General features: G+C 48.3%; 2 pseudogenes across 1 annotated transcript; both read left to right on the forward strand.

Moving 5' to 3' along the window:
- The first annotated feature begins 1479 nt into the window (after positions 1 to 1479).
- Positions 1480 to 7761, forward strand: LOC123190466 (disease resistance protein RGA2-like; annotated as a pseudogene). The gene is made up of 7 exons (XR_006496356.1): positions 1480 to 1953; positions 2213 to 4754; positions 4830 to 4932; positions 5370 to 6706; positions 6958 to 7055; positions 7118 to 7161; positions 7679 to 7761. The product of XR_006496356.1 is annotated as a disease resistance protein RGA2-like (transcript).
- Positions 7762 to 13123: 5362 nt separating this feature from the next.
- On the forward strand, positions 13124 to 14478 carry LOC123191893 (thaumatin-like protein 1; annotated as a pseudogene).
- The last annotated feature ends 10265 nt before the right edge of the window (positions 14479 to 24743 follow it).

Genomic DNA, 24743 nt, shown 5'->3' on the forward strand with positions numbered 1-24743 from the left:
AACATCTAAGACCTGTGCCCGGTCTGGCACCGGGTCAACGACCCCACAATGTTAGTGGTGGGAATGAAGTAAGTCATGGTGAAATGTATGTTGGGGTAGGCTGAAGCATGAGTTTTTCCCCATGAAAATATGTTCATGTGCACATGTAAAAAAAAAATCAGATTTTTTGACTAGATTTTCTAAATAGGAATCTGTACAGGCGCGCTATTTTGTAACCGGCCGCTACCCGAGCCGAGAGAGCAGTTCATCACGGCCTCGGCGCCGCTCTCTTCCCCTTTCCTCCTCGACCTCGAGCAGACGCCTATAGCGCGCATTTCGGCGCCGCTGGTAACCGCACCAGAATCCACCACCCGACCACGTCGCGCCACTCATGCGCGAGCCCGTCTACCGTGGCGTGCGCGCCTGCCCGCGTCCCGGCCGCGGCTGTCCAGCGCGTTCGTGCCCTCGACGTGTTCGAGGAAATGCCCCACCGGAGAATCTGCGCCGGGTCCACGCGCGGGTGGTGGCCCTAGCAAGCGCAGCCATCAACGTCGGCGATCTCCATCCCAGCGTCCCGTCGAGTGGTGGAGGATCGATGTCGTGGGCTCATCCTGCCGCGGGGCTCCCCTGGCCCTGGGCCCTGGCGGCTCACCCTCGCTGGTCTGCAGCACGCGGGTATGAAAAGTCCGTGGTGATTTTGTACCATATATGTTGCTTCCTAGGCCAGATTACCCATGTACGGAGACCAAGTGGATGTGCTGTTTGGTCATCTGACCTGTTAACTGAACATACTATGGTTTTGCTATGGTTCCTACTTCCTACTGCCTTCAGAATTTTGGAGGCGTGCCCTACACAGGATAGCCGTTTGGGAATCTCTAGGCGGTCCGCATTCAAGGAATCGAACGTGCAGTTGTTGCCGTGGCTCCGGCTTAGATAGCTGCGCGTGCTCTATATACCGAAATTTTGTCGATAGATACAAGGTTGTATAGAAACCCTCAAGATCAAGCCTCTCATTAATTTGTCGATGGGTGCAAGGTTGTGGAGACCATTCTCATTAATTTGTCGCTAGGTGCAAGGTTGCGCATACTTATCAGGAGCCATCAACATCAAAGTATCCAATGAGGATTCAATTTAAGCCTAGCGATAGCGTGACCCTTCGTGATGTTTTGTCCCCTACTGCTTGTACCATTCGTTCAGTATACATATGCGTCCACAGATTCCAGGCTGCTATAGGACCATTGCTTATCCTTTATTCTCTTCTCTAGGCTCAGCTTCCACAAAAATACTTTGTAATTGTCATGTAACACCATAAGCTCGTCTTTTCCACGTGGCTGATAGCTAAGTTATGTCCATCAGTCAGTCATACAATAAAAGTGCGACTGTGGAGCCAAGACTTGATCAAGGACTTCCATAGTTCCATGGCCGTGCGGACCCCACCTTGAGCTTGCCATGAGGGGCCTGTGCGTCAGTTGAAGGGATGCTAGTGTTACCTGGTAAAGTTAGCTGTTTTTTGGTGCATTGTTAGACTCTTCTCATTTGCTGAATTGCTGCCTGCCTTTTGGTTCACTAAAACTCTCCTTTCCTCTGAGACCATCTGTTTGGTTTCTCCGCTGTGCAAGGCCTACCTTTGCTCCTGCCGTTGCTGTGCTGCCATAGGTGTGCCGGGAGAGATGTCGGGGTTGCTTGGCACGGTGGTTGATGCAACAATAGGATGGCTGGTGCAAAGCATCCTTGACAGCTTCTTTACTGGACGTATGGAAGCCTGGACTCGTGAAATCGGGCTTGCTGAAGATGTGGAGAAGCTCAAATTTCAGATGAGGGACGTGCAGATGGTTCTTGCTGCTGCCGAGGGAAGAAGGATTGACAATATGCCTCTGGCCCTGTCACTGGATGATCTCAGAGAGCTACTTTATGATTCAGAGGACGTGATGGATGAGCTTGACTACTACCGACTTGAGCAACAGATCACAGAAGGTGCTTCATATTTCTCTACTGTTCCATTTTTATTGCTTTCAGTTTCTTCTATGTAGGCGTAATATGTAACCAAGAGTAGCTGAATATCGTAGGCATCACCTCTCAGATTATCTCTTGCTTAATTGTTATCTTTTTGAATTCAGCTTTTGTTAAATTTTGGAACTTTTATTAATTATTAGCACTTGCATGATAATATTTGCTTTTGCTTAAGTGGCTTTCGTTTGCTTGTCGCCAAATAACTGAGAGTTTTCTTATGCAGGGAAAGGTTGTAGTGCTCCTACTGGTACTAATCTTGAGGGAAGCTATGTGTCTTCATCCACTCTATCTTCTGTTGTTAAATCAGTATGCAGTGCCACAAGCCAAATAACTGACTGGATCTCACATGGCAGAAAAAGGAAACGTGAAGAAGAGGGGCCTGCTCATTGTAACATGCTGCCTTTTGAGATTAAAGATAGCATTTCCAAGAGGATCAATGTAATAGTGAATCTTCTATGCAGTAATAGCAATTCTGTAAAGGGGGTTCTTCAGCTTGAGAACTTGCGCACCATGGCAACATCAAGTAAGAGTCAGAATATTGCCAGGGATCATCGCATGACAACTTCTGTTCCGATTGAGTCTAAGGTGTACGGACGAGATGCAGAGAGAGACGAGATAATAGATCTGTTGATAAAGGGGGGATTTAGTGATCTGAATGTTCTGCCAGTGGTTGGCAGTGGTGGTATTGGGAAGACGACACTTGTTAGATATGTATACCATGCTAAAAGAATTAAAGATCATTTTGATTTGCTAATATGGGTCTGTGTATCCACTAACTTAGATGTAGTGGGGCTAACACTTCAGATCCTAGATCATGTATGTGAAGATAGACCATATGAAAAAAAAAGCAGTTTGAATAAATTGCAGGAGATACTTCAAGAAAATATTAGAAACAAAAGATTTCTGCTTGTAATGGATGATATGTGGGAAGAGAAGGACAGGGGTGGATGGATTAAACTCTTGGCTCCATTGAAAAGTAATAAAGTAAAAGGTTGCATGGTACTAGCAACAACCAGAACAAAATCAGTGGCAAAAATGATAGGAACTATGGATGAAATCACATTGACTGGTCTGGATGAGAAGGAGTTTTGGCTGTTTTTCAAGGCATGTGCATTTCGCAATGACAACCGCGAGCACCATCCTAGTTTGCAATCTATTGGGAAACAAATTGCTAAAGCACTAAAAGGCTTCCCACTAGCTGCACAAAGTGTTGGTGCACTTCTGAGCACAGAAGTTAGCTATCAGCATTGGACGACAGTTCGGGACAAACGGAAATCTCTTCAAGGATATGATGATGATATTTTACCCATCTTGAAGCTCAGTTATGATTATCTACCAGTCTACCTTCAGCGGTGTTTCTCATACTGCTCTTTGTATCCAGAGGACTACGGATTTGATGGGAAAGAATTGGTCCATGCCTGGATATCACAAAATTTTGTGCAGTGCAAAGATCCTACCATAAGACTGGAGGAAACAGGGCATGAATATTTGGAAAAATTAGTGGATTTGGGCTTCTTCCAAAAGGATGGCTCACACTATGTTATGCATGACCTAATGCATGTATTGGCAGGGATGGTTTCATCAAATGAGTGTGCTACTATAGATGGATTGAAATCCGGGGCAATTCGAGCAAGTGTTCGGCATTTGTCGATCATAATTGCTGATTATGATAAAGATGAACATGTCAGCAATTCTAGTGAGAAGTTTGACAAAATACTTCAGAAGGTGTCTTGGCACAAATTGAGGACATTGATGTTGTTTGGGCGAAGCAGCATACATTTATCAGGGCCATTGCGTACTTTATGCAATGAGGCAAAATGTTTACGGTTGCTAAGTGTGACAGGTGCTGACATCAGCTCTATATACAATTCGTCAAATCTATTCCATCTTCGCTATATATCAGCATACAGAGTCAGCAACCCTGCGTTTCGTCAAGCTTTGACAAGATGTTATCACCTTCAAGTACTGGATGTGGGCATTTCGGGCAATCTTGATGTACCTACTGACATGAATAATCTTGTGAATCTGCGTCATCTTATTGCTCATGAGAAAGTGCACCACGCAATAGATTGTGTCAGCAACATGACCTCTCTTCAGGAATTAAAATTCAAGGTTCAAAATGTTGGCAGTTTTGAGATAGGACAACTTCAGTCCATGAATGAGCTTGTATCACTAGGAGTTTCTCAACTTGAAAATGTGAAGACTAAAGAAGAGGCGTGGGCAGCCATGCTGACACACAAAGAGTATCTAGAAACAATGTTCTTGTCATGGGAGAATAGCAGCATGAGCCTTCAACCTGAGGCTGCAGAGGATGTGCTTGATGGTCTTCAACCACATCAGAACCTCAAAACTCTAGAAATAACTGGATATGGTGGTGCTATCTCCCCAACCTGGCTTTCCAGTGCCTTTTCAGTTACCTCACTGCAGATACTTCATCTGGAGGAGTGTAGGGAATGGCAAATTCTATCTACTCATGGAATGCATTCCCTTAGGAAGCTGACATTGATCAGGATGTTGGATTTAATGGAACTCTCAGTTCCTTCCTTGGTAGAGTTGATCCTGATTGGCATGCCAAAATTGAAAAAATGTACCGGTTCTTATGGAATGGATTTGACTTCCCATTTAAGTGTTTTGATGATCAAGAACTGCCCTCAACTGAATGAGCTCACTCTTTTCCAGAGTTACTCTTCTTTCGACGCTGAGCAGAAATCCTGGTTTCCATCTCTCAGCAAACTGTCCATCGGGCAGTGTCCTCATATAATCAAGTAATTCCCTTCTCTCTAATTTTTCATGTTCATTTGCAAATTGTTGGACACTTACTTTGATAAATGATGTTGCAGCAACTGGCCAATCCTTCCACTAAGAGAAATGGGGGCACTCAAGGAGTTGGAGTTGATGGATCTGCATGTTGTCAGAGTGTCAATTCCTTCTCTGGAGAAGTTGGCGTTGACTAAAATGCCAATCCTGGAATATTGCAGCAGTCTAACGACTTCTCCACCTCTCCAATCTTCACCTCCTGAAGGAGATCAGAATGAATTGGTGTCTAATCTCCGTAGACTCACCATCCATGATTGCCCATGTTTGATAGTGTCACATCCTCTTCCGCCTTCTGCTCTAATTTCTGAGTTGTCCATCAGTGGGGTTTCGACACTTCCAACAATGAGGATAAACTGGAGACGTTTCACTATCGAATCTAATGAGTTGTGTATGCTGGATGAGAGTATCTTGGCATTTCATAATCTGAGGGGTAACATTGTTTCAAATAAGAAGCTGTCCAAATCTGATCTCTCTTTCAAGTGAATCTTTTAGCCAGCTCATTGCTTTAGAGACTTTATCTATACATGAATGCCCTAATCTTACTATGTCAAACATTATGCCAGAGGTTGTCCAGGAAAACAGCACATCTACAAGCAGCCTTGTCCCCCCATCTCTCAAACGTGTCAACATTAGCACATGTGGCGTAACTGGGAGGTGGCTATCTCAACTGCTTTCACATTCGCAGTCCCTTGAGGAGTTGCTGTTAACTGGCTGTCCGCAGATAAAGTTTCTATCAATCAGTCAACCTAGAGAAATGGAAGGGACCAGCAGTTTGGTTTCAGCAGTGACGACCTCGGCCCAAGATGAACATGAATTGAAACTGCCATATAATCTCCTATGTTCTCTCAAGGCGCTATGCATTCAGCTAAGCCTGGATCTGGAGTTCTGTGGGGGTTACAGAGACTTCGCAGGATTCACCTCTCTTACGGACCTAGTCCTTTTTGGTTGCCCCAAGCTGGTCTCATCGTTGGTGGGTGAAACAAAAGATGATGGTACCATGGAAGTTGGATTACTCCCACCAGCACTTGAAAAAGTTACTATCAGTCCTCTCCAAGAAAGCCTGCGGTCCTTCACTCCTCAAGGCCTTCTCCACCTCAAAGAGCTAAGTCTCTTTTATGGCCCATGTTTGAAGTCTGTACAGCTGCATTCCTGTACCTCCCTAGTGGAGCTAGGGATCACGGGGTGTGTCCAGCTGGCTGTACTGGAGGGTTTGCAGTTCCTCACCTCCCTCCGAAGCTTGGATATTGAGATGAGCCCGGAGCTGTCTTCTGCATGGGATCTCAAACTGCAGGAGCAAGAACAGGGTGGCAATCAAATTCAGCTGCTTCCTCCGTCCCTTGATAAACTTGAGATCAGGGCTCTCACGGACAGTGTCCAATCCCATCTTCTGTCCTGCCTTCCTGCCATCACCAAATTAGCGATAGGGCGTAGTCCAGAATTGACATCTCTACAGCTGGGATGCTGCACGGCACTAAAAGAGTTGGAAATTGAAAAATGCGACTCACTGGAGTCCATCGAGGGCCTCCAATTCTGTAGAAACCTGAAATACCTGAGAGTATTTAACTCCCCTGGCCTAGCTTCCTTTTTGGAGCTCGTGTCGCACCAGCAAGGGGCCTCTGCGACCTTGTCTGGACTGGAAACTCTTGAGGCCAGTGACGGGTCTGTCCTTTCCAGGTCTTTCTGCAAACAGCTCACATCTCTAGGACTCCTACAGTTCGGCTCTGAGACTAGTGAATGGAGAGGAGAGAGCTTGGTGAGCCTAACGGAGGAACAAGAGGGAGCGTTACAGCTTCTAACCTCCCTCCAAGAGCTTCAATTTCGGAGATGCCAGAATCTCTTGTCACTTCCTGCAAATCTTAATAGCCTGACCTCCCTCGAGACATTATCTATCATACATTGTAAGAGCATCACAAGGCTGCCAGACATGGGCCTCCCAACTTCTCTCAGATCTCTCAAGTTATTCTACTGTAGTGAGGAGCTAGCCGTGCAATGCAGAATTGTAGCAACAGAGAAGCTAAGGGTGAGGATTGATCGTCAGGATGTGAATTAATCACCTGTGTCTACTTCTAAGGTACACTTTTGGAGCATTTTGCCTACATAATTAGTTTACATGCTCACCTTCTTGCTAAATGCAATTCATTTGTGCGCCCGCAGTGGCCAGCACATTTGTGCAAGTGCCACATACCCATTTGGCTTTCCACGAGCTACCTGCATGATGGATGGACGCAGGAAAGCATAAGGGCAAAGTGGTAAGTCTTTTTTGTTTATCAGGGGCATTATCACCTTTCACTCTTTCTTGTTTCTCTTCTAGTTGGTGGCTGGCCGTGAGCTATGCTAGAGCAAAGCCTTACCATAGTGTGCTGTTTTGGGTGATTTGTTTTTATCCTGATTAGTTTCTCAGTGGCTCAGGGATGTAGTATTTGGCGATATTATTTCTTCTCGGTTACTTTCTGATTAAGTGATGAAAAGATTCCAGTATGTTTTCTGGTACTTAATCACGCATCCCATCTTGTCCAGTATTGTTAATCAGCCCCTCTGCTTTTCTGATCAACACATATTAACGCTGTTAGCTAGGCTCTCCTCTCTTGCATGGTTCGATAAAAAATGCTGTTAACTAGAAACACCGTAATGCACCAATGATCTTGCTCGCACAAACAATTTATCATGCCATCCCTTCCTCTGCTGTGCACTAATTTGGCTTGTATTTTCTATTTGTAGTTGACTGTTCAGCATGAGATATGATTTAAAAATGTAGTAGAAACATAAATATACTAGTTACTGTATCATCTGTCTCGTGATGCAGTTTCGCTGTGAAAAATGGACAGGCAGTTAGCAATAGGTTTGTTACTAAAGTATTCTTATTTTGCTCCAGGTTTGTTATTCAGTAAAACCACACAGCGGACTGCTCGAACCAACCTCAACCAGGACTACCTGATCCTGATGACTGCACATTAATTTGCTGGTCGCTCGACTCTACCATTTCCGGTACATTCTGTTTATTGTTTGATTATCTTCACCTTCATTAACACAGGCACCTTTTCCGATTTCATCTGTCGTACCTTATGTTCATGTATTTGCCTGTTTTTATATGGTGGCCATTTGTTTCAGCTCCCGGCCAAGTATATCGTAGTAAAGAAGGAAAGTGAAGTTCCGAAAGATGTTTACTTATAAAAATGAAAAACAGAACTATACCACAGTAGCGAACTGTATAAAAGTGTATGTTATGAATCTGACATCACTCCAGGACTCTGTTAGCCTGGACTCCAGTACTCTGACATGACATAACTCTGTATAAAATTGTTGTAAAATCCCCATCATCGTTTTTTTAACCTCTGTTAGCATGGAGCCTGCAACACGCTTCTACTATAAGTAGGATGATTTTACTGACGAACAACTTTGATGGTCTCAGGTATGGATTGGCAGTTGGATCATGTCCATGAGAAACTGAAGAAGGTACAACAAATCAGTCAGTGACGATCTCGTTGAAGAAGTGGAGGCCGAAGTCAGGGGAGGGGGGGCAATAGCAGAGGCAACTCATACCGCATATGGACCTGCCGGAAGCTAAATGAGTCAGATCACCAACGCACCGTCTTGTTTCCCTTCCTCCATCATCTGCTCAGCTCATGGCCTCCTCTACTGCCTTCTTGCTTCTCAGCAGTGCATTGGGTGACACTCAGCCCGTGCCATCGATGAATCGATGGAGGTGGATGTCCATGGTGGGGTCGTCACCGAATTTGATGTTGCTGGAGATGTTCTCGTCGAGCTCGGCGAAGAGAGCCTTGTCACCGTTCATGTAGTTCGAGGCACCCGTGTGGAGAATAGTGGAGATGCTAGGCCTTGTAGAAAGCTTTGGATAAGAAGATAGGAGGGCAACAAATATTTTCCCAGCTAAAGTGCTACCGTTTGTGGAGCGAGTCCTGATTCAAGATGAGAAAGTAGAAATACAGTAGAATGACAACACCACTCAGTAATAGTTGAATTTGTACTACTATGCTATATGCGACCTTCTGTGTTTAGGTTCCATCAGCATTTCATCCGATTGAGCATTGCTGGAGGGTATTGCCAGCAAGCCCAAGTGATCTTCTTCCCCAAAATTGTACCTACTACCTAGCGATAAAACTTATGTGTATACTTTTGTTAGATTATCTCCATCCACACTTGGCCATCAGTCTAGCCACCAAATCTTGCTAGAAAAGATTGTGGTTTGCAGAACATGATAAGATCAAGACAAGGACAGCAACCTAACTAGTACTCACATTATCTTACCTTTCGGTACTACAGAACTTACATGATAGACCGTCATTTGAGACAGTTCAACAAAACAGTTGTTGATAAAATTATCTGAGACAGCACACCTGTGGCAGTTTTCTTGAAAGCCTCCTATGGTAATTAAGTTAGCCGAGATGATTTGTAATTTGAACTGGCAAGGTTTTATGCCCTCAACCGAGAACCCCCACCCTCCTCCTAGGACCGAAGACCTAGTTTTCACCTTAGGTGTCCTCCTCGCCGCCCACCACCGGCGCCATCTTGGTAGCCACATCCGTGTTGTGGCGGCTGGCGGCAGGAAGGCACCACCACCTCTTTAGCAAAATGACTTCTTTTACGGCATTGAGTGACACTCAGAGAAATATCACGCGGGGGCATGTCTACCCAAATGGCCTTATTGATACTGTTGTTTGCGAGGCTAGGCAACATCTTAGACCTCTGCCAGGTCTGGCGCCGGGTCAACGCCCCCACAATGTTAGTGGTGGGAATGAAGGAAGTCATGGTGAAATGTATGTCGAGGTTATGTGCTTTTTTTTTGAAAAGAAGGATGACCCCCGGCCTTTGCATCTGGACGATGCATGCAATCATTTTATTAATTATTCACAAAAATCTTACAAAGCAACACATCAGGTAGTTTGGAGTAGTCCAGGCCATGGGCAGCTCGGCCCGAACGGTCCGACCCGACCCAGCCCAGCCAGACACTGCTCCCGGGGTCGGGCCCGGGCCCCGCCATTTTTGTGATTTACTAAAGGGGCCTGGCAGGCTTTTACACGTGCGGGCCGGGCTTGGGCCTGATTTTCTAGGCCTGACGCCCGGTCCGGGCCGGGCCCTGCCGTTTTCATGATTTACTAAAGGGGCCTGGCGGGCTTTTACACATGCGGGCCGGGCTTAGGCCTGATGCCCGGGCCGGGTCGGGCCCGGGCCTGGGTTTTTTTGCGTCGGGCTTGGCTAGGCCCGACCCAAAGCCCGGCCTGGCCCGAGGGATGGCCAGGTATAGTCTGGAGCCACCATCTTGGCAACATCTGTCGCTACTCCTATCCACTTGATGAAGGGGTGCCGATTATCCGAGCCGAATAACAAACAGTCATCACACCAAAGCCTAACATCTAGAGCTGGAGGCCCCAACCAAGCCGTGTTGCTGGTGCACACACCAGTCGGACACACTCTCAGAGGCCGCCACCGCCGTATTCCACCGATCCATCTCTAGAGCAGGTACTGACGCATCGACCTTGCCGGGCCTGCCGTCGACGCCACCAGGACGACAGATAACGCCACCATCCTGCACGTATCTATCCACACAAACCCGTCGTCGAAACTCCGCAGCGCCATGCCACCGAGATCCATCATTGGTCTTGCGGTAGATATAACACCGATCCTCCTCTTGTCCCCTCCAGTCAGCACTTACTCCAAAACGATGCCCCAGGAGGGAGAACGACACCAAAGGCACCATCATCGTCCGATCCGGTAGACCCAGATCTATGGTTTTCCCCGGAATATCCCGATCGAGTTGACGTAACCATTCTAGCGCTCCGCAATGTTGCCTTTCCAAATTTTAAAATCAATCTTACAGTTTTCAGAAACTTGATAGTCAGCTATCCTAGATGGTTGCACGGTGCAACCGTCTACGATACAAATTTCACCATCTAGGATATAACACATGCATTATGTATGTTAGCGTCGGTTGCCAATTTCCTAGAGTAACGGGTGGTACGAAACTGTAGGTACCAAACTGGATATCTATGTTAAGTTAGTGGGCCAGGAGAATGTATGGTGTGCGTCCTCCTCTCCACATTTAATCGATCTATAACTAGTTACTAGCCATACCCACGCGACGGCACGCCGCGTCCCGTTGATACGGTACATGTGTATACTTTTTTGTTGGCTCATGTAATAAAAAGTTACAACTCCATATGTGTAAGTTTGTAGTTATAATCTGTAGTACAAGAAAGCAAGCTATGGACAAGAACAATTTGGAAATGATACATTTATTATCACCATGAGTGCTACATCTTTCAAGATGGAAATTATAAAAGTGGAGAGGGGGGAACCCCTTTCATTCAAAAAAAATGAAAATTATAAATCCGACATCTAGTAATACTAAGATGAAATGATTTTTAACAACTTTTTTACACCTGAAAACCTAAAAATGAACAGAAAATACGCATGAAATGGTTACCCACAATCACACTCTTTCAATGAGAAAAAATAATAATCAAATTGCTCTACTCCCTTGCTCAGTGACCATGGCTAAACCTATCAATCCATTTGGACCATAATCAATTTGTGAGAATGTTTTTTAGGGGAAGTCTTTGCAAACATAAAAAATCAAATCACTTCTCAATGAAATTAGGAAGTCACAAACGGCAAAGAAGACATAGTGGTCCTCCAATACATGAGCTAGTAAATTGATACTACATAATAAAATTATTGGTATCAACACAACGCAACATCAACCATTCACTAATGTTTGGAAATTTTTATAAGCTTCGTCACCACATCTAAATCGGAGCTGCACTACAATTTTACAAACAGACAAAAAACAAAAAAAAACAAATAGGAAACATATCTACAGAATTCTAGATCTGATTTTCTCCATTCGAAATGCAGGCCGAATATCAATCAAGTTCATTACATACATAGCATGACAATCAGAGCTCTAATTTACACCATGTACATTTCTAGTTGTTGGTCTGATCTAAATGCAGATTTACAATTAGAGTGCAAGATTCTACTACCATTTCGTGTTATTTGGCATTTCAGTACCTCATCTAGTGACAGCGTGCCAAGTTAGCAACATGAATGAGTTAAAAGAAATAAATATGGTCAGCAGCATAGATAGTTACGAAAAGGGAAATAATTGGCAGCATGAACAATGGTGCTAGTTCGCAAAAAAATGAATAATGGAGCTAATAATGGAATGTACCCTCATAACTAACCACTTATACATCTATCTTATCCGAGTGTCCCTTTACAGAATATCTTGTAATGTGATAGCTGCATTCTTCCCTCTAGAACCACAATAATTAGGTTGTTCGAATTGAATGTAGAAAATTCTTCACCTCGTTTTTACTAAGTTGGTTTACCTCCCTATGGAATATGAGAGAATCTTTCCAGGTATGAGACATCCTCTCAAACATTAGACATAAACAATACGTAGCGAGCACAATTAGCATTATTGTATATCCAAAAAATATCCATTTTTATTGTTTCTCGAAAGATAACGACGGTAGTAAGATGATTTCAAGACAAATGATGCTAGTGATGTATAGAGACCAGAAAAGTATGAGTTAAAATAACTGAGACACCGCACATGCTACAATGAATTGCTCTATTGGCGCCTCCTCCACATCCACAAGGGCCATATAGGAAATGACCGAAGTGGTGTGGTGCAGTGGTTTCTGCGCCCAACCACGACTAGAGCTCCAGCTAGCGACGACAAAGGCGTGGTGGGGAAGGGGAGATTTTGCGCCAAAAAAGAGTGGGGATGGGGAGATAGCAAGCTTCGCAGTGGAGCTGACCGAATGCTGAGTGGAGGGGGAGGATAGGCATCTTATGGAAGCATATAGCGGCAAGGCAATGATGAACCGTACACGTAACTCGATGGAGTTCTCCAAAAAGAGGGAGATACTCAAGAGATTTCGGGATGGCTCAGCGGTAAACACAGGAAAACACCGACACAACACTCATATAACAGGAAAAAGAGAGAGTATCAGAACATGACACGTCAATGGTAATACCCACGCATCAAACATAGTAGTGGTTCATGCAAAGTGGCCGGAGGACAGTCCCTAAAAAATACGCATGCAAGAGTGCATGCACGTAGTCACATCACAACTAATCCCATGCAGAAGACTGCTTCGCTCCAAAAACCGTGCCGGTGCATGCCAACTGCAGAAGCGAATCATAGACCAGCCAATCCATGCACCATTACAGTGCAGCACATCATCTCCGACTCTCAACTAATCAGGAACTAAACATTTTCTCCCCGCACCTCACAAAAAAAACATTTTCTCCCTGTGCATGATGATCTCGGTGAGCCGGGTACGGCAACATGGAAGGACAGATAAGTGGAAGCGGCTCGGGCATGTCCGTCATGGTCACCTCCGAGTCAGGTCAGGCGGAGGAGCAGGCTTGCCAGAGCGTCGTCGACGGACTATCGGAGAGCTGAGGGGGGACGTGCATGAGAGAGGTAAAGGGAGAAGACATCACCTTGATTTGGCCGCCGTAGAGAATGCACACAAACCTGCACCCGCACCCTCCATGCATCAAGCATGCACGCACACACACATACACCTAGCGTTTCATCACAGAGCCAAGAGAGCGAGCAGGATGCAGCCGTCCTGTGCTCAGCATCCTGCAGTTGACGCTCGCAATGTAAATACTTCTTGCTCAATATTGGGGCTGTTAAATACCCGGTTACTATTAGTACAACTTATGATAATCAGTGGACAATTGGTAATGGCGAGCAGGAGCACGACAGGCGACACTAACCATGAAACGAACAATTGCAACTACACTGTGTGACCGGGCATCCTCACAAACGCGGCCGCCGCGCAGCAGCCCACCACCGGTTTCGTGCTCCCCGGGCCAGTCGCGCACCATGGCCGTCACGAATGGCTGGTCCGACCGCATCTGGGGATGCGCCACCGACGATTGTGGCTTTGGCGCCGTCGAGTGCTCTGGCCACGGCGCCGCACCACCGGCCACACTGGCCGATTAATTCTCACTTCTGGCGGGGCCGACGACTTCTACAACGTGAGCCTCGTGGTCGACTACAACATGCCGATGGTGGTCGCGCCGCCGAACGCAAACTGCGAGCAAACGGGCTACCCCACCGACCTGAACGGGTCATGCCCGCCGGAGCTCCGAGTCGTCGTGGCCCACGTGAAGGTGGCATGCTTGGACCTGGAGCGCATGTGAAACGTTTGGGGTGGAGGCGTACTGCTGCAGCAGCGCCCACGACACGCCGGCGACGTGCGCTCCCACGGCCCCTGTGGCTCTTCAAGGCCACGTGCCCGCGCGACTATAGCTATGCCTGTGAGGATGGGAGTGTCTACAATGGCGTCCTCGTCCTCTCACAATAATCGCTACTCTACTTCTATCGCTCCTTCTCTTCTCTGCTGCATTTCCACCGCGGCTACATCGCAGATGCTCGCATCCTCTACCACGACAACCGAATTATTGGCTTCCCATCATCAAGGCACATGATCCCTGCGCGCTGGCACCAGGCCGTCGTTGACCGTCCCCTATGCCTACGCGGCCGGCTAGGTCATGGCGCGCTCCACGCACGCCGAACGACCCGACGTGCAGGACAGCGCTGCTCTCCAGCTTCTGCGCCGACGTGCTCTTCAGCACACTCACCCGGCCACCGGTGAGACAAATGGGGGGTGGATGGTTCTCAGCCGATTTTCACTCTCTGGAAAAGCCACAGGAGAAGCACCTAGGCCTTACGATTTTAGCATGGCGATGAATCAACCAGAACCATCGACAGAAGGAACAATCCAGAAAACATGGTCAAAGCGGCACCGCCAAAAAAGGCTAGGCATCTCGTACGTGGATTCGGCGGAAACAAACACGCGTGCAGAGGCAAACACACATCAACCAATACGTGCCTTGCAAGTCAACGATGGCCCCATACAACATGGATGGCTAAACCCACACGCAAGAAACCGAATCACGTTAAGAAAATTTACATGAGAGACTTACGGCCACACAAACGTTTCTACACAGCTACATCCCAAAATAATACACGTGTCCACGATGCATACGCCCAGAAGTTGCTATCAACCAAGTGGTAAACTGTGAGAACTTAAACTTCGTTAGATATAGTGTTCTGGGTATGCTCGCCGTATTATAAGTACATAATACCACTGTGATGTAAAAATGTATGGTTAGTTTTGGTGGTGAGCTACATCCTATTCCCCGCCTCCGCCCCTAAGAAAAGACTATGGTTCCTCTACCTCCCGCCGGCGCCGCTGCAGGTTCATCTCGTCTTTGGTGACCTTCGGGCCATGGCGGCGTGATGGATTGCCGGTGGAAGGGCTCTGTTTTCATATGTTTCTTTAAGTTTTGTTAGGGTTTTTGTTCTGCTCAAGAAGACGAGATGGCGGCGGCTCTCTGAATATGGAATAATGTTCTCCCCGCCTAGCCCCCGTTCTGGTGGTGTGTCTAGTATCATTGGTGGGCGTGTGGAGATGCGTCTTCGACGGATCTGTTCTTGATGGATTTGCTCGAATCTGGTCGTGTAGTTCATCTACTTCGTGTGTCTTCAGGTTGGATTCTTCCGATCTACGTTACTCTTCATCGGTGGCGGTTGTTGTTCTGCTGCGCTGGTCCTATGGGGTCTTAGCATGACGACTTCACGATTGTCTACTATAACAAGTTTTGCCGGACTCTAGTGAGGGAAGAGCGATGACGGCGGCGCGCCTTCGGCTCGCTTTTAGTGATTGTAGTCGTCGCTAGGTGGTCTACGGACTTGGATGTAATTTTTACGGAGCTGCTAAAAATTAGTCGACTAAAACTTTGCGAAGTCTCAGTCGACTGTGCGGCCGTTCGATCTCGTGTTGCTTGTAGATTTGCGCTGGCCCGTTTTTGTCTTTGTTTCTGCATGTGTATGTCACGAACCGGCCCGTGTTGCTTGTTTTTTTTTGGAGCGATTTTTCCAATGTTTTGTTTGGGCCGGCCTTGATTCGCACGAGCGTCTCGTGTTTTCTTTTTGTAGGTTGGGGGATAGGCATCCCGAGGTAATTAAGACGAGGGAATTGGCAGTCGTAAGTCCATTTCATCCTCTTTCTCTCTCTATCCTTTGTCTCTGAAAATCCGAAGATCTCTGAAGCGAATCGAAGAGAAATCGCAGTGCTCCTCCACAGCCAACGAGAGGATGGGCCACGCTGGGTGTGGAGTGAGTGCAATCCCATCTTTTCTTTTTCTTTGTTGTTTGTTAGTTGGAGAGATGCATTAGATCCGAGTGGATTTTTTGGGTTCCATTGTTTGTTTGGATCAAGTCCACATTAGTAGATTTGAAGCATAGAATTGTCCATTTTTTATTCAACCGGGGGTGGTAATGTAGTGCATATATATGAGGGGATTTTGAGTCCAGATTAGTAGCTTTGAAGTATAGTCAGTCCATTTTTGTTTGTACCCTTCTTGCTTCAGACGTCCAAGTCTCAAGAAGTGGTTCTCTCATATCCCCTAATTTAGACTTCAGACGTCTAGATATATTACTGATCCATCACCTAGGGAGAGGTTCAGTCCCTTGTTTGTTTATTTTAGTCCAGGTTGTTAGCGATCGTGTGTACTGCATGTATAGAGGAGTGGGGTTAGTGGTTAGTGCTGCCCTATTCCTACGGCTGGTTCTCGTTTGGTTCAGTTGAGCTGTGTAACTACATATACGTGTAATCTTTGTATCAATGAAATCAAGCGTTGCACAAAACCTCTCTCTCCTACCCTCGCTCTGGTTCTGACATGGTATCAGACTAAGATCCATAGCTTCCGCTGCCCTCCCAACCTCCCGGCGACCATGAGCTCCTCCTCCCACTCCTCCTCGGCCGGTTCCGACTCCGACGAGGACTTTGGTCTGCCCGTTGCAACCCAAACCCTCCCCACCCACACCATCCAGTCGCTTCGCATCCGTGATCATGTCCTGGTCGTTCTCGACTACGAGAAGGAGAATTACGGGCTGTGGCGCCGCCAATTCCTCGGCGCGCTCGCCAAGTTCGGCCTGCTCGACCACGTCGACAGCTCGCGGGCGCAGGTCTCCTCCGACTGGCATCTCAACGACTTCGCCGTCGTCTCCTGGTACAACGCCACCGTGACGCCCTCGACTCTGGAGATCGTTGAGGAGCGCAACGACACGGCGCGTTCCCTCTGGCGCTCCCTCCGGTCGCTCTTCCGCAGCAACCGCCACGCCCGCGCCACCTACCTTCGCGATGAGTTTCACAGTTTCATGCAAGGCGATCTCTCTGTGGTCGAATACACGTCCAAGCTGAAGCAGATGGCCGATCAGCTCGGCGACCTCGGCCGCCGTGTGAAGGAACGCGATCTCGTCGACAACGTTCTGCGCGGCCTCGACGAGCGCCTCCAGCACGCAATCCTGCACATGACTCGCGGGCGCCCTCCCTCCTTCGTCAAGCTTCGCTCCTTCCTCCTACTCGAAGAGCAGCGTCTCGCTCGCCAGGCGCGTTCCGCCGCCCGCAACGCCCTCATCGCCCAGGCGCAGGCCTTCCATGCCTCGCGCCCGCCACCACCACCGACGGCACCGGCCCCTCACTTTCCCGTGGCTCTCCTCGGCGCCGGGTCTCCTGCTCCCGGCCCCTCCGGCAACAGCAACCGGAAGAAGCGCAAGAAGAACGCGCCTAATGGCGCTGGTTCGTCCACCGGCGGGGCTCCTCACCATGGTGGGGCACCTGGTGGCTCCCATGCCGGCTACCGCGCACCGGCGCCCACCGCTCCGGCCGTGGCCGGCACCTTTCAGGCCTGGTCCGCCCCGGGGCTCCTTGGCGCCCGGCCGCCCGCGCCGGCCCTGCCTCACGCCCTCCAGGCGTCGCACTCCGCTCCCGCGCCGTCCGCGCCCCAGTGGGATCAGGCTGCGTTGATCGCGGCCCTCAACCAGCTCTCGGTGCAGCCTCCGTCCGCGCCCGGGGGCGAGTGGATTCTCGACAGCGGCGCGTCCTCGCACATGGGCTCAGGATCCGGTATACTCTCTTCGCCTCCCCATCCCTCCACTCCCTCCACGATCATTGTTGGTGATGGCTCTGCCTTACCAATCACCGCCGTGGGTTCCGCTTCCCTTCCCACAAATTCTCGTTCACTTTCCCTTCTTGACATTCTGATTTCTCCTTCCTTAATTAAGAATCTAGTTTCCGTACGTGCATTCACTCGTGATAATTCTGTCTCTGTTGAATTTGACCCGTATGGCTTTTCTATCAAGGATTTGGCCACCAAGACGGTTCTTCTCCGATGTGATTCGTCCGGCGACCTTTACCCGTTCGTCCGCTCTCATCACTGCCTCACCGCCACCGTCGCCGCCGATTTGTGGCACCAGCGGCTTGGTCACCCCGGCGTCGCCACCCTCGCCAAGGCATCCTCCTACTACAAGTTTAGTTTCAATAAAAGCCCTTCGACGCACTGCGCTGCTTGTCGGACGGGCAAACACACTAGGCTACCTTTTTCTTCTTCCACTACTAAAACTTCATTTCCCTTTGAGCTCTGTCATTGTGATCTCTGGACAAGTCCTGTACCAAGTGTATCCGGCTATTTATATTATTTAGTGATCCTTAATGATTTCACACATTATGCCTGGACTTTTCCCATTCGTCGGAAATCTGAAGTTCACCGCCTTCTCACTCTCTTCTATGCCTACGTCCGCACACAATTCTCCCGTCCCATCCTAGCTTTCCAAATGGATAATGGACGTGAGTTCGACAATATTGCGAATCGCTCTCTTCTTGAGTCACATGGCACCCGCTTTCGTCTCTCTTGCCCCTACACGTCCCAACAAAATGGCAAGGCCGAGCGCATTCTTCGTACACTTAATGACGGAGTCCGCACCCTTCTTCTCCATGCCTCCATGCCACCACGCTGGTGGGCCGAAGCCCTCTCCACCTCTACATACCTCCTTAACCGGCGCCCGTGCAAACCTCGGCTCCTCACCACCCCGTACGAACTCCTTCACGGCCACGTCCCAGACTTCCGTCATCTCCGTGTGTTCGGGTGTTTATGTTACCCCAATATCATAGCTATCTCGCCACATAAGCTGGCTGCTCGCTCTGTGGCGTGCGTTTTCTTGGGTTATCCCGACGAGCGAAAGGGGTATCGTTGTTACGATCCAACCACCAGGCGCATCCTTTTTTCCCGTCATGTGACGTTTGTAGAGTCTGTTTTTCCGTTCAAAACTCTACCTAAATCCCCTGACGACCAACTGGATCTAATCTCCGATCCCCCCGCCTCGGATCACGTCGATCACGACCCTCCCCCTGCATGGCCTGCATGCCCTTCTCCCGTATCGCCGCACACCACGTCTCCCCCTCCCTTCGCGGGTGCGCCTACCCCGCCTCCCGACTCGCCCGCTTCGGGCCAGCCCACTACACCTCACGGCTCGGATCAACCGACCCCTGGGCCTCCTTCCCCACACACCGGCCCAGTCGCCGGCTCGTCTTCCTCGCCTGTCGCCCCTCCCCGTCATCCGATGATCACGCGAGCTCGTCACAGCCTCTTCCAACCTAACCCTCGCTACGCCGACTCCCTCCTCGCCGCCACACCCATCTCCCCCCTGCCCTCCTCTGTACGCGACGCCCTTCGTGATCCCAACTGGCGCGCCGCTATGCAGTCCGAGTTCGACGCCCTAATCTCCAACGCCACTTGGACGTTCGTCCCTCGCCCTCCCAACACCACTGTTGTGACCGGCAAATGGGTGTTTCGGCACAAGATGAACTTGGATGGGCCCCTGGAGCGTTACAAGGCGAGATGGGTTGTCCGCGGGTTTGCTCAACGGCCGGGGATCGACTTCGGCGAAACTTTCTCCCCGGTCGTCAAGCCGGCAACGATCCGCACAGTTCTCACTCTGGCCTGTTCGCGGGGCTGGCCGGTGCACCAGCTCGACGTGAAAAATGCCTTCCTCTACGACATCCTCGCTGAACAGGTCCATTGCTACCAGCCTGCTGGCTTCGTCGACTCGGCACGCCGCGATCATGTTTGTCGCCTCTCGAAGTCCTTATATGGGCTCAAGCAGGCCCCAAGAGCATGGTTCCAGCGGTTCGCCGGCTTCGCCACCACGATCGGCTTCGCCGCGTCCCGCTCCGACGCCTCCCTCTTCATCCTACGGCGGGGTAGCAACATTGCCTATCTCCTGCTGTACGTGGATGATATTGTGCTGGCGGCCTCTTCTTCGGATCTTCTACGCGACATTGTCTCCAAGCTACAACACGAATTTGCTATGAAGGATATGGGGCCTCTTCATTTCTTCCTTGGCATTCAGGTTCGTCGCACGCCGCGTGGATTTTTCCTCAGTCAGTCCAACTATGCCGAAGAACTCCTTCAGCGCGCCGGCATGACTCACTGTCGGCCAGCTTCAACTCCAGTGGACACCCAGCCCAAGCTTGCTGCGGCCTCCGGCAGTCCAGTTTCCGACCCATCCGAGTACCGGAGCCTTGCTGGTGGCCTTCAGTATCTCACGATGACACGGCCGGATTTGGCCTACGCGGTCCAGCAAGCCTGTTTACACATGCATGATCCACGTGATTGCCACCTCGCCATCCTCAAGCGGATTCTTCGCTATGTTCGCGGGACAGCTACCTCGGGTCTTCTTCTACCCGCGTCTCCCTCGACTAACATTGTGGCGTACTCCGATGCGGACTGGGCCGGCTGCCCGGACACGCGCCGTTCTACGTCCGGCTATTGCGTCTACCTCGGCGGCGCCTTGGTCAGTTGGTCGTCGAAGCGGCAAGCCACCGTGTCGCGTTCCAGCGCGGAAGCGGAATACCGCGCCGTTGCCAACGCGGTGGCTGATTGTGTTTGGCTGCGGCAACTTCTCGGCGAACTGGGCTGCTCTCTCTCCAAGGCCACTGTTGTGTTCTGTGACAATATCTCAGCTGTGTATATGTCTACCAACCCTGTTCATCATCGGCGGACTAACACATTGAGTTGGACATCCACTTTGTCCGTGAAAAGGTGGCTCTCGGCGAGCTTCGTGTTGTTCATGTACCAACTACTCAACAACTAGCCGACGTCATGACTAAAGGTTTGCCAACCAGCTCGTTTCAAGCTTTCAGGTCCAGTCTCTGTGTCTTACCAGCGGACGACGACTCGACTGCGGCGGGGTGTTAGCGATCGTGTGTACTGCATGTATAGAGGAGTGGGGTTAGTGGTTAGTGCTGCCCTATTCCTACGGCTGGTTCTCGTTTGGTTCAGTTGAGCTGTGTAACTACATATACGTGTAATCTTTGTATCAATGAAATCAAGCGTTGCACAAAACCTCTCTCTCCTACCCTCGCTCTGGTTCTGACACAGGTTAGTAGCTTTTGAAGAATATGATTTTCGGCAGAAACACTTTTTTCTGTGAACATGTTTGAGGAATATTACTTAAATCAAATCCCCTCATATGTATTTGCTGAAGCTATCACTAAGGGTGGTTCAGTCCTTTGTTTGTTTATTTAGATTACCATATTTATTTAGTAGCATGTCTTTTTTAAAGAAAGAGTGATTATCACGGAATGTACCAGTAGGAGTGGGTATCTTTTATTTGTTTTTTCAGAACCCATATCTAACCAGTAGGATGTTTTTTGAAATATTTTCTTTTGTAAACAAGAGAGATTACTACTGAAATGTATCACTAGAGATTACACTGAAATCTTTTTTCTCTGTAGAATGTATTATGTTTACTTGTTTTTGCCAGTTTTTTTGCTGAGACCCTATTTAATTAGTAGCATGTTCAATTTTTTCGTGGAATCAAAATATAATGATTACTGTAACTAAGTTCCCAGCAGCAGCATGTCTTTTCAGTTTTCTTTTTTTGCTTAAACCATATGAATCAGTAAGATGTTCATTTTTTGTGTGTATGAATCAAGATATTATGGTCTCTTGATAGATTCATCTTTTTTTATCTCCTCATCGTAATGTAATTTTTTATGATAAATGATCATTATCTAGAAATCCTTTTTGTTCAGAAGCATACAAGTATCGCACTAAAAATCATTAGCCGAATATGTATGCGTCTCACTAGCACAAATTTATGTTTTGACGACTTTTTTATGTGCATAGGAGATGGTTTGCAGAGTTTGCATGAGCCCTTGCTACCGTGAGAGCAAGTCAAGCGGCATTAGCATGTATATCTGGAAAGAGTTAAAAACGCAGGGGTAAATCAGCAGCCTCTTCTCTCTTTTTTTTCGTTGTATGATCCTCATTTTTTTAGTTTGTACTCATCATCACGGGGTATATTAATTTTTGAAGCAGAGGGGAGCCCCTAGTTTAACTAGTTGTTTACGTTGAATTTTTTTAATCGAGCACGTCATGCTGTTCTGATGCATTTTTCCGAACCCATGTAGAATTTAGAATGTGGAGTGTAGATTTTTGTAGGATTTCAGGGTTTTGATGTTCATGTTTCAAAACCATGTAGGCTTGTTGCTTGTTCCTGCCATTTCCTGTGAATCATGTTCCAGTCCTTAGTCATGCCTGGTAATATATACTAGTTTCTGGACTGAATTTTTAGGTCGTAGCAGCTTGAACTTTTTATACCAGTGCTTGATGCTTCACGCAGATTCATGATTGTTTTTTTGTGTGTTACAATCTTTTTTTATCCAGTCAAGAACACACATACTATCATAATAGGTATTTTTTACTTTTCAATTTTCCGGCCATGAATTTTTTCATAACCATGAGGATGTTTTTTCTAAATTGTTTTACAATGATTATTTTACTTCATTTTTTTGGTTTTCACTTTTTTTCGTGTCAACAAAAAAGATTGTGCCATGCAACGAAAGGAATAGTTTCAAATATGCTGAAGTTTAGGGCAAACAAACGAACATACACCGTCAAGTGTCACAAGTGGCCCAGAGAGAGTGCAATGTACGGGAGTGGGTGGAGGAAGTTAATTTAGGCAACAAGTTGGGGAAGGGTTAGCTGGTTCTCTTCTACTTGAACCAGCCTTCCCCAAGGGCATTTGTCTGCGTGATTCAATTCGGGAATGGCAAATGAAGATGAAGGATCTGAGGATGAGGATGACTACATGGAAGTTTCTGTTGGAAATATGCACTAGAGGCAATAATAAAAGGATTATTATTATATTTCCTTGTTCATGATAATTGTCTTTTATTCATGCTATAATTGTGTTATCCGGAAATCGTAATACATGTGTGAATACATAGACACCAACATGTCCCCAGTAAGCCTCTAGTTGACTAGCTCGTTGACAATAGATAGTCATGGTTTCCTGACTATGGACATTGGATGTCATTGATAACGAGATCACATCATTAGGAGAATGATGTGATGGACAAGACCCAATCCTAAACATAGCACAAGATCGTATAGTTCGTTTGCTAGAGTTTTTCCAATGTCAAGTATCTTTTCCTTAGACCATGAGATTGTGTAACTCTTGGATGCCGTAGGAGTGCTTTGGGTGTACCAAACGTCACAACGTAACTGGGTGACTATAAAGGTATACTACGGGTATCTCCGAAAGTGTCTGTTGGGTTGACACGGATCAAGACTGGGATTTGTCACTCCGTATAACGGAGAGGTTTCTCTGGGCCCACTCGGTAATGCATCATCATAATGAGCTCAAAGTGACCAAGTGTCTGGTCACGGGATCATGCATTACGGTACGAGTAAAGTGACTTGCCGGTAACGAGATTGAACGAGGTATTGGGATACCGACGATCGAATCTCGGGCAAGTAACATACCGATTGACAAAGGGAATTGTATACGGGGTTGCTTGAATCCTCGACATCGTGGTTCATCCGATGAGATCATCGAGGAGCATGTGGGAGCCAACATGGGTATCCAGATCCCGCTGTTGGTTATTGACCAGAGAGCCATCTCGGTCATGTCTACATGTCTCCTGAACCCGTAGAGTCTACACACTTAAGGTTCGGTGACGCTAGGGTTGTAGAGATATGAATATGCAGTAACCTGAAAGTTGTTCTGAGTCCCGAATGAGATCCTGGACGTCACGAGGAGTTCCGGAATGGTCCGGAGGTGAAGAATTATATATAGGAAGTGCAGTTTCGGCCATCGGGAGAGTTTCGGGGTCACCGGTATTGTACCGGGACCACCGGAAGGGTCCTGGGGGTCTACCGGATGGGGCCGCCCATCCCAGAGGGCCCCATGGGCCAAAGTGGGGAGGGGAACCAGCCCATAGTGGGCTGGTGCGCCCCCCTTGGCCCACCCCATGCGCCCAGGGTTGGGAACCCTAGGGTGGGGAGCGCCCCACCTGGCTTGGGGGGCACTCCACCCCTTGGCCGCCGCCCCCCCCTAGGAGATCCCATCTCCTAGGGCTGGCGCCCCCCTAGGGGAGCCTATATAAAGGGGGGGAGGGAGGGGCAGCCGCACCCTTGAGTCTTGGCGCCTCCCTCTCCCTGCTACACCTCTCCCTCTCGTAGTAGAACGGCGAAGCCCTGCTGCGGTGACCCCTGCATCCACCACCACGCCGTCGTGCTGCTGGATCTTCATCAACCTCTCCTCCGCCCTTGCTGGATCAAGAAGGAGGAGATGTCACGCTGACCGTACGTGTGTTGAACACGGAGGTGCCGTCCGTTCGGCGCCAGAATCTCCGGTGATTTGGATCACGTCGAGTACGACTTCCTCATCCCCGTTCTTTGAACGCTTCCGCGCGTGATCTACAAAGGTATGTAGATGCAATCCGATCACTCGTTGCTAGATGAACTCATAGATGGATCTTGGTGAAACCATAGGAAATTTTTTGTTTTCTGCAACATTCCCCAACAGTGGCATCATGAGCTAGGTCTATGCGTAGTTCTTTTTGCACGAGTAGAACACAATTTGTTGTGGGCGTAGATGTTGTCAACTTTCTTGCCGCTACTAGTCTTATTTTGCTTCAATGGTATTGTGGGATGAAGCGGCCCGGACCAACCTTACACGTACGCTTACGTGAGACCGGTTCCACCGACTGACATGCACTAGTTGCATAAGGTGGCTGGCGGGTGTCTGTCTCTCC

The sequence above is a fragment of the Triticum aestivum genome, chromosome 2A, assembly GCF_018294505.1.
Source record: "Triticum aestivum cultivar Chinese Spring chromosome 2A, IWGSC CS RefSeq v2.1, whole genome shotgun sequence".
NCBI lineage: Eukaryota > Viridiplantae > Streptophyta > Magnoliopsida > Poales > Poaceae > Triticum > Triticum aestivum.